The sequence below is a fragment of the Rousettus aegyptiacus genome, unplaced genomic scaffold, assembly GCF_014176215.1.
Source record: "Rousettus aegyptiacus isolate mRouAeg1 unplaced genomic scaffold, mRouAeg1.p scaffold_m13_p_16, whole genome shotgun sequence".
Taxonomy (NCBI): domain Eukaryota; kingdom Metazoa; phylum Chordata; class Mammalia; order Chiroptera; family Pteropodidae; genus Rousettus; species Rousettus aegyptiacus.
This window is the reverse complement of record NW_023416291.1, coordinates 34233637-34241563: the sequence shown is the minus strand read 5'-3', so window position 1 is coordinate 34241563 and position 7927 is coordinate 34233637.

The following is a 7927-nucleotide window of genomic DNA, read 5'->3' as shown; positions in this document are numbered from 1 at the left end:
CAGTTTCCACAGTCCATGTCCAAAAAACTTAGACATTGATCAAATCTATTGAAGCAGGTTACATGAGAGTGCAACGTTACTGGTCCTCAATTATGGTTTTATGTTGGAAACACCTGATGAGTTTTAAAAATTCTCATGCTTACATCCTACTGTCTGGGATTTAGATTGGATTGGGGTGTAGCGTGGCAGATGATGGTAATGGTTGTACAACACTGAGAATGTGTGTGTGTGTGTGTGTTTTAATTTCTTAATTTTTTAATTTTTTAATTACAGTTGACATTCAATACTATTTTATATTAGTTTCGGGTGTACAGCATAGTGGTTAGACATTTATATGATTTATTAAGTAATTCCTCTGATTAGTCTACTACCCACGTGGCACCATACATAGTTATTATAGTATTATTGACTATATTCTCTATGCTGTACATTATATCTGTGTCACTAATTTGTAACTGCCAATTGTACTTTTTACTTCCATCATCTTTTTTACCCAGTTCTCCAGCACCCCTCTCATCTGGCAACCATCAGCTTGTTCCCTGTATCTATGAGTCTGTTTCTGTCATTTGTTTATTTATTTTGTTCTTTATATTCCACATAAAAGTGGGATCATATGGTATTTGTCTTTCTTTGCCTGACTTATTTCACTTAGCTTAATGTCATCTAGGTTTATTCATGTGGTTGCAAATGGTAAGGTTTCATTCTTTTTCATGGCTGAGCATATTATATGTATGTACCACTTCTTTATCTAATTGTCTATTGATGGACACATAGGTTGTTTCCATATCATAACTATTGTAAATAATGCTGCAATCAACATAGGGGTACATATACCTTTTCAAATTAGTGTTTTAGATTTCTTTGGATAAATACCCAGAAGTGGAATTGATGGATCATAAGGTGCTTCTATGTTTAATTTTTTAAAGGAAACTATACCATTTTCCATAGTGGCTGCACCAATTTAATTTGCCATCCCACCAATGATGCACAAAGATTCCCTTTTCTCTACATTCTCACAAGCACTTGTTGATTTATTGATAGCCATACTAACAGATGTGAGATGATATCTCATTGTGGTTTTAATTTGCATTTCTCTGATGATTAGTGATGAACATCTTTTCATGGTTCTATTGACCACCCGTAAGTCCTCTTTGGAGAAATGTCTATTCAGATCCTCTGCCCATTTTTCCATTGGATTGTTTGTTTACTTGGTGTTGTGAAATTTTAAAATAAATTTTGGATATTTACTCCTTATTTAATGTATCATTGACCGATATCTTCTCCCAATCAATAGGTTGTCTTTTCGTTTTTTTTTTTTATGTTTCCTTTGCTGTACAAAACCTTTTTGATTTGACATAATCCCATTTATTTATTTTTTCTTTTGTTTCCATTGCCTAAGAAGAATATTAACAAAACTATTAATGAGAGGAATGTCAGAGAATTTACTGCCTATGTTTTCTTCTAGGTGTTTTATGGTTGGGATCTTACATTTAAGTCTTTAATTTATTTTAAGTTTATTCTTGTACATGGTGTAAGAAGGTGGCTTACTTTCATTATTTTTTGCATGCATCTGTCCAATTTTCCCAATGCCACTTATTGAATAGACTGTCTTTGCCCCATTGTATATTCCTGCCTCCTTTTTCATACATTAATTGACCATAAATAGTGTGGATTTATTTCTGGCTCTCTATTCTGTTCCATTGATCTGTATGTCTGTTTTTATGCCAGTGCCATATTGTTTTGATTACTACAGCTTTAAAGTATAGTTTGATATGAGATAGTGTGATACTCCAACTTTGTTCTTTTTTCTCAAGATTGCTGTGGCTATCGGAGGACTTTGTGGTTCCATATACATTTTAGAATTATTTGTTCTAGTTCTGTGAAGATTGCCATTGGTATTTTGATAGGGATTGCATTAAATCTATAGATTATTTTGGATAGTTTGAACATTTTAATGATGTTAATTCTCCCTATCCATGAACATAGTATATCCTTCCATTTATTTGTAGCTTCTTCAATTTCTTTCTTCAATATCGTATACATTTCTGAGTACATGTTTTTTACCCCCTTGGTTAAATTTATTCCTAGCTATTTTATTTTTCGATGCAATGGTAAATAAGGTAGTTTTTTAAATTTCTCTTTTTGATAGTTTTTTAATGGTATATAAAAATGCCACCAATTTCTGAATATTAATTTTGTGTCCTGGTACTTTATTGAATTCATTTATCAGTCCTAACTTTTTTTTGGTGGAGTCTTTAGGGTTCTCTCTATATAGTATCACGCCATCTGAAAATAACAACAGTTGTACTTCTCCTTTCCAATTTGAGTGACTTTCTTTTTCTTGTCTGAATGCTGTGGCTAGGAATTCCAACCTGTGTTGGATAAAAGTGGTGAAAGTGGACATCCTTGTCTTATTACTTATCCTAAGGAAAATGCTTTTAAATTTTCTTCATTGAGTATAATGTTAGCGGTGGGTTTGTTATATATGGTCCTTATTATGTTGAGGTATATTCTCTCTGTTCCCACTTTACTGAGAGTTTTTATCATAAATGGAGGCTGGATTTCATCAAATGCTTTTCCTGCATTTATTGATATGATCATATATAATTTTTATCCTTTATTTTGTTTGTGTGGTGTATCATGTTAACTGATTTGTGGATATTGTACCAAACTTGTATCCCAGTAATAAATCCCACTTTGGCACATGATTTTATTTTTTTGTGGTATCTTTGGTTTTAGACCCTGGGGAATGGTGGCCTCTTAGAATGAGCTTGGTAGCCTTCCATCTCCTTGAATTGTTTTGAAATAGTTAGAGAAGAATATGTATTCATTTTTATTTGAATGTAAAATTTACCAGTGATGCCATCTAGTCCGAGTTTAGTTGGTTAAGAGTTTTTTGATTATTCATTTGATTTCATAAGTAGTTATCAGTTTATTCAGATTTTCTTTCTTCTTGACTTAATCTTAAAAGATCATATGTTTCTAGCAATGTATCCATTTCTTCTACATTGTCCAATTTAATGACATATAATTATTTGTAGTATTTTCTTATAATCCTTTGTATTTCTGCTGTGTCAGTTGTCACTTCTCTTTTATTTCTGATTTTATTTATTTGGGTCCTCTCTTTTTCCCTTGATGAGTCTGATTCATAGTTTATCCATTTTGTCTTTTCAAAGAACCAGCTCTTTTGCATTATCTTTTTAGACTTCATTTTATTTATTTACACTCTGATCTTTATTATTTCTTTCCTTCTCCTCACTTTGGGCTTTACTTGTTCTTTTTTTCCTAATCTTTTTAGGTGTAATTTTAGATTGTTTATTTGAGATTTTTCTTGTTTCTTGAGGTGGGCCTCTATTGCTATGAATTTCTCTTAGAATTGCTTTTACTGTGTCCCATATATTCTGGGCCATTGTGTTTTCATTTATTTTGTCTCAAGGTATCTTTTGATTTTTTCCCTCAATCTTATTGTTAATTCATGCATTGCTTAGTACATGTGTTTGTGTTTTTCGGTTTTCTTCTTGTAATTGATTTTTAGTTTCATGCTGTTGTGTTTGGAGAAGATACCTGATATGATTTCAACCTTTTAAAATTTATAGAAACTTATTTTGTGGCATAACATGTGGTCTATTATAAAAATGTTTTGTGCGCTTCAAAAGCATGTATATTCTACTGCTTTGGGGTGAAATGCTCTATAAATATCACTTAAATTCATCTGGTCTAATATGACATTTAGGGCTACTATTTCCTTGTTTATTTTCTGTCTGGATGATCTATCTATTGATGTCAATGGGGTGTCAAAGTCCCCTACAATTACTGCATTACCACTGATCTCTCCTTTTGTGTCCATCAATATTTGCATTATGAATTTGGATGCATTTGTGTTGGGTATATAAATGTTTACAAGGGTTATGTCCTTTCGTTGGCGTGATGTCCTTCTTTGTATCTTGTTGTGCCCTTTGTTTAAAGTCTGTTTTGTCTGATATAAGCATTGCTACCCCCTGCTTTTTTGTTGTTGTTGTTGTTGTTGTTTGTTTCAATTTTCATATCTTTTTCTGTTTTTTTTTCCACTTTCAGCCTGTGTGTTTTTCAATCCGAAACGAGGCATGTATATATGTAAGGGTCTTGTTTTGATGGGAGCACTGAATCCATTTACATTTAAAGTAGTTTTTGGTAGATATGTTGTTATTGCAATTTTGTTGTTTATGTATTTCATTTTTTTTCTTCTTTTTCTTAAAGAAATCTTTTTAACATTTCTTGGAATACTAGTTTGGTGTTGATAAATTCCTTTAGCTTTTTCTTGTCTGGGAAGCTGTTACTCTCTTTGATTTCAAACGATAGCTTTGGTGGGTAGAGTAATCTTGGTTGTAGGTTCTTACTTTTGATCACCTTGAATATTTCATGCTAATCCCCTCTGGCCTGCAAAGTTTCTGTTGAGAAATCAGCTGACAATCTTATGAGAGCTCTCATGTAGGTAACTAATTGCTTTTCTCTTGCTGCTTTTACGATTCTCTCCTTGTCTTTAACCTTCTGCATTTTAATTATGATGTGTCTTGGTGTGGGCCTCTTTGGGTTTATCTTGTTTGAGACTCTGCACTTCCAGGACTTGTATGTGTATTTCTTTTGCCAGGTTAGGGAAATTTTTAGTCATCATTTTATCAAATAGATTATCAATCCCTTCCTCTTTCTATTCTCTTTCTAGTATCCCTTGATACAAATGTTGGTATACTTAATGTTGTTCCAGAGGCCCCTTACATTTTCCTTATTTTTTAAATTCTTATATCTTTTTTGCTTTTCTAATTGGGTGTCTTCCTCTACCTTGTCTTCCAAGTTGCTGATTCAATCCTCTGCTTTGCTTAATCTGCTGTTGATTCTTTCTAGTGTAGCTTTCATTTCAGTTAATGTATTCTTTATTTCTGTGTTTTTTTAAATGATTTCTATGTCCTTTTTTTATGTTTACTATCTTTTTGTCAAAGTTCTCATTGACTTGATCTATTCTCTCCCTAAGTTCATTGAACATCCTTATAACCAATATTTTGAACTCTGAATCTGGTAGATTGCTTGCCTTCATTTTGTTTAGTTCTTTTTCTGAAATGTTCTCTTGTTCTTTTATTTTTAACATTTTTCTTTGTCTCCTCATTCATGCATCCTCTCTGTGTTTATTTTTATGTATTTGGTAGATCTGTTATGCCACTCAGTCTTGGCAGGCTGGCCTTATGTAGTAGGTGTCTGGTGGGTTCCAGGGCCACAGTCTCCATAGCCACTTGACCCACTGCTCCAGTAGTGTCCCTTGTGTGGATTGTATGTGTCCTCCTGTTGTAATTGGACCTTGAGCGCTATTTACTCATCAGTGGGTGGAGTTGGCCCTCAAGCTATGAGGACTGGCTGCAAGCACAGTAGTGTTTCATTCCACTGAGTGGGATTCACCCTAGTGGAGCTCTGGTACCTGCTGAGACCACCCTTTGGGTGTTCTATTTGTAGAGGTAATCAGATGGTTCTCTGTTGTGGTCTGAGGCTGGCCACTTAATGTGTTGCTCCTGGGGCCTCTTGTGAGGGACTCTGGTGCAAGCTGAGGTTAGCCTCTGCCTGTGCCTGGTTCAGAGTCACCTCCTAGGAGTGACTCCTAGCATTTAAGGTTGGCAGCTGCCTATACTGGTCCTGGAGGCATGTGGGAGAGGCCACACTGCCACCCAAGGTTAGCTATTACCCAAGTAGGCCACTACTTGGGGCCGCTCAGAAAATTGCACAGGGTACACCAAAATTAGCTGCCACCTGCCTGGGGCCTGAAGACCTTGGATAGTTTTTAATAATATTTGCAGCTTGGGCTGAGGTAAAACCATTGATAGAACCAAAGGCAGTATGCAAGTTGGGTGGAGCAGGGTCTCAGGTAGTCACCAGGGGGGGATGAGTGGTATTCACCAGGTTAATAAAGATTCAGATTTGGTGCCTGCCTGCCCCTGAAAGCTGTGTTGTGGGAGGCTCAACATAGGGACAATGGCCACCCTTGCCCTGAAGCCACACAGTTCAGTTTCTTTCCATGTGTCTTTGGTGCCTTTTTGAGTAGCTGTCCCTTTGCTGGAGCTCAGCATGAGTGCCTGTGAGTGAGGGAATCTGTGTGGTCCCTTTAAGAGGATACCTAGCTTTCCAGAAGCCCTCCGTCTTACCAGGATGTGAAGGAGCCACCTCACGTCATCCCACCCTGCTGTTGTGGGCACTGCTCTTCCCAGCACTGGATCTCTGGGCTGGTGAGCCCAGTGTGGGACTGGCACCTCTTGCTCCTCACTGGGGACCTCTGCAGCCAAGATATCCCTCTTGGGGATCTCAACCACTACACCTGGGTATGGGACTGGCCTGTTTCGAGTTTCCACCCCTCCTACTGGGCTCCACGTGGCCTCCTCTTTATATCCTTAGTTATAGGAGTTCCATTCAGCTAGTCTTCAGGTGGTTCTCCAGGTCAATTGTTCTATAATTTAGTTATAATTTTGATGTGGTCATGGGAGGAGATGAACACAGTGCTTACCTACTCCATTATCTTGGCCTGAGGCCACACTGTGAATGTTCTTAATGCCACAGAACTGTATACTTCAGAATGGTTAAGACTGTGTATTTTGTTTTGTGTATTTTACCACAAAGTAAATTCATCACACACACACATGCACATGCAAATGCATACATACACACACACACACTGAAGTAGGGTAATATTTTTCTTTTAAATATGACTTAATTTTTTGTCGTTGTGAAGTTTGACCTTCTTAGTGGGTTGTATTGTAGTGTGCCTTGCAGGTCATCTAGTTGGTACACAGATTCATTCTGTTCAAATGTGTTTTTTTGATGGGCCAATGTAACATTATATCTTTATATACATATAAAGCACAAGTTACAGTGATGCTATGTACATTGTAATTGGTAATTAAATTGAATGTTTATTTTAATTATAATACAATTAAGTTATTTTCCTAGTTTAAAAACTAAGTGTGGACAAGATTTTAAATTTTAAATGAAGGCATACTATGTTATACTTTTATTTAGTATTGAGTGGAGGTAGAGAAAGTAGTACTGAGGATGGAATATAAAAGAAAGACAGGAAGAAGGTATGTCATAATGGATGGCAATGGTAATTTGCTGCAACAGAGAAAAATGAAAAAGATGTTCGTTGTGTAAAAATTTTTCAGAGACAGTAAAGTGGACAAAATTAGGAGGTATTTTTAAAAAATAATTTATGAATTTGGTAAGTTTTTTGTTACTAGTCAAAAAATTAATCAATTTTGTCATCCAAAATAGGGTGATTTATATCCAGCAAAAGTTCTTTCTTTTCACCTAATTTTTTTTGTGTATTGTGGTAAAATAGGCATATAATATGTACAAATAATATACATAAAATATAACATAAAAGTTACCATTTTTACCATTTTAGTATATAGTTTAAAAACTATATTAAGCACATTCACACTGTTTTACAGCTGCCACCACCATCCATGTAAATATATATTGCATCGTGTGTTCACCACCCAAATTTAAATTTTCTTCCATAACCATATATTTGACCCCCTTTACCATTATCTACTTTTCTCCTTCCCCCTTTCCCTCTGGTAGCCACTAAACTGTTGTCTGTGTCCATGAATCTCTGTTTGTTTGTGCTGTACATTTGTTGCTTTGCTTTACATCCCACATATGAGTGAAATCATATGGTTCTCAACGTTTTCTGCCTGATTTATTTCACTTAACATGATAATCTCAAGATCCATTTATGTTGTCGCAAATGTCAGTATTTCATTTTTTCTTATGGCTGAGTGATAGTCCATTATATATATGTACCACAACTTCTTTATTCAATCATCTATTGAAGGGCACTTTGGTTTTTTCCATGTCTTGTCCACCATGAATAATGCTGCAATGAACATCGGGGTGCATATATCTTTGTGGATAA